At 45.9% G+C, this 2,652-nt stretch overlaps 1 non-coding gene across 1 annotated transcript; it reads right to left on the reverse strand.

Annotated features, from left to right (window-relative positions):
* Positions 1-2,304: 2,304 nt before the first annotated feature.
* On the reverse strand, positions 2,305-2,376 carry trnaq-cug (transfer RNA glutamine (anticodon CUG)). The gene has a single exon. It is a non-coding gene; the product is annotated as a tRNA-Gln (tRNA).
* Positions 2,377-2,652: the final 276 nt, after the last annotated feature.

Here is a 2,652-nt window from a genome sequence, read left to right on the forward strand (position 1 = left end):
TTTGAAGGGGTAACCAAGAAGATAGATGAGGGCTGTGCAGTAGACGTGGTCCACATGGACTTCAGCAAAGCATTTGACAAGGTACCGCATGGTAGGTTGTTACATAAGGTTAAATCTCATGGGATCCAAGGTGAGGTAGCCAATTGGATACAAAATTGGCTTGACGACAGAAGACAGAGGGTGGTTGTCGAGGGTTGTTTTTCAAACTGGATGCCTGTGTCCAGCGGTGTGCCTCAGGGATCGGTGCTGGGTCCGCTGTTATTTGTTATTTATATTAATGATTTGGATGAGAATTTAGGAGGCATGGTTAGTAAGTTTGCAGATGACACCAAGATTGGTGGCATTGTGGACAGTGAAGAAGGTTATCTAGGATTGCAACGGGATCTTGATAAATTGGGCCAGTTGGCCGATGAATGGCAGATGGAGTTTAATTTAGATAAATGTGAGGTGATGCATTTTGGTAGATCGAATCGGGCCAGGACCTACTCCGTTAATGGTAGGGCGTTGGGGAGAGTTATAGAACAAAGAGATCTAGGAGTACAGATTCATAGCTCCTTGAAAGTGGAGTCACAGGTGGATAGGGTGGTGAAGAAGGCATTCAGCATGCTTGGTTTCATTGGTCAGAACATTGAATGCAGGAGTTGGGATGTCTTGTTGAAGTTGTACAGGGCATTGGTGAGGCCACACTTGGAGTACTGTGTACAGTTCTGGTCACCCTATTATAGAAAGGATATTATTAAACTAGAAAGAGTGCAGAAAATATTTACTATGATGCTACCGGGACTTGATGGTTTGACTTACAGGGAGAGGTTAGACAGACTGGGACTTTATTCCCTGGAGAGTAGGAGGTTAAGGGGTGATCTTATAGAAGTCTATAAAATAATGAGGGGCATAGATAAGGTCGATAGTCAAAATCTTTTCCCAAAGGTAGGGGAGTCTATAACGAGGGGGCACAGATTTAAGGTGAGAGGGGAGAGATACAAAAGGATCCAGAGGGGCAATTTTTTCACTCAAAGGGTGGTGAGTGTCTGGAACGAGCTGCCAGAGGCAGTAGTCGAGGCGGGTACAATTTTGTCTTTTAAAACGCATTTGGACAGTTACATGGGGAAGATGGGTATCGAGGGATATGGGCCAAGTGCAGGCAATTGGGACTAGCTTAGTGGTATAAACTGGGCGACATGGACATGTTGGGCCGAAGGGCCTGTTTCCATGTTGTAACTTCTATGATTCTATGATTGAGGCTGCGAATTGCCCACCAACAGGGATGGGATTCCAGGTGTCTTTTATTGGTTTGCCCAAAAGTAAGAAACGAATGGGACAAAGTTGAGGTTGCATCGAGATTTGATTTCCGATCGCTGGATTCAAAGTCCAGAGCGCTCACCACTACACCATGAAACCCACTCATTACCAGGCTTGGCCCCCTCCCATAAAAGACACTTCGTTCCTTTATCAGAATTGCCATGGCGCTGCGTGACTGACTGCTCGATGCTGCTGGCTGAGCTCTCCCATCAGCAAAACTGCAAGCACTGGTCAATTCCAACCTGCCACTTTGGCTCGGCCCTTTTTCTTCCATACTTTCAGCTCGCTTTCTTGGATAATCATTGTATAAACATTGCAAGGCACTGAGGCATAAAGTTTGGAGTGAAAAGAGAAGACCTCGATTTTCAGTGATCGAAGCTGCGAACTGTCCACCAACGGGGATTGGATTCCAGGTGCCTTTTAATTGTTTGCCCTTAAGTTGCAAAAGATTGGGACAACATTCGAGGCTGAATCGAGATTTGAATCGCTGGAGTCCAAGTCATTAATATACACCATGACATGACGAACTCATTCATTACTTCAGCCAGCACAAACCAACCAAAGACACTTGGCTCTTTCCTCAGCACTGCCAGAATGCGACATCACTGAATCCTCGAGGCTACCGGCAAACCTTTCCCATCAGCAGAACTGCGACTTCTTGAAATGAAAATGTCAACTTTGCCCGAGGACACGATCTAAGCAATGCCTGCCTTTCAAGAAACAGTGCTTTGAATTTCGATGTTTGCCTGCTGAATGCAGATTGCAAATAAACGTTCAGCCATCATAATTCTTTGGTTCAGTGAAACTCAGCATTACACAAAAAACAACATTCTCTTCTGTTGATTTGGGAAAGCCAAAGAGCTGTTCGGATTGCGACCTGAAATAGATCGAGGCAGCTGCATCCTCGTTGATTGAGACAACGACCTGAACAGCAGCAGGGATTGGATTTGAAGGACATAAAATTTTGAGCCCCACAATTGCAAGCCAATAGGACAAAAACAATACAGGTTCCACCGAGATTTGAACTCGGATCGCTAGATTCAGAGTCTAGAGTGCTCACCATTACACCATGGAACCCACTTATTATGTTAACCCGCACCCAACATTCAAAGACATTTGGCTCTTTTCTCAGCACGGCCCTGTCGCTGCATCACTGACCTCTCGAAGCTGCTGCCAAATCTCTCCCATCAGCAAAACTGCAAGCACCGGACAATTCCAAACGGCCACTTTCACTCGGCTCTTCCTCATCCACACCTTCAGCTTCCACCCTTTTCCCTCTGCGAAGAATCGATGCTCAGCCAATCACACAGCTCCTGTCAAATCTATCGCTTCCCTCGTCACTGCTTCTGTTTC

Source organism: Heptranchias perlo, chromosome 35 (genome assembly GCF_035084215.1).
Source record: "Heptranchias perlo isolate sHepPer1 chromosome 35, sHepPer1.hap1, whole genome shotgun sequence".
In the NCBI taxonomy this organism is placed as follows: Eukaryota; Metazoa; Chordata; class Chondrichthyes; order Hexanchiformes; family Hexanchidae; genus Heptranchias; species Heptranchias perlo.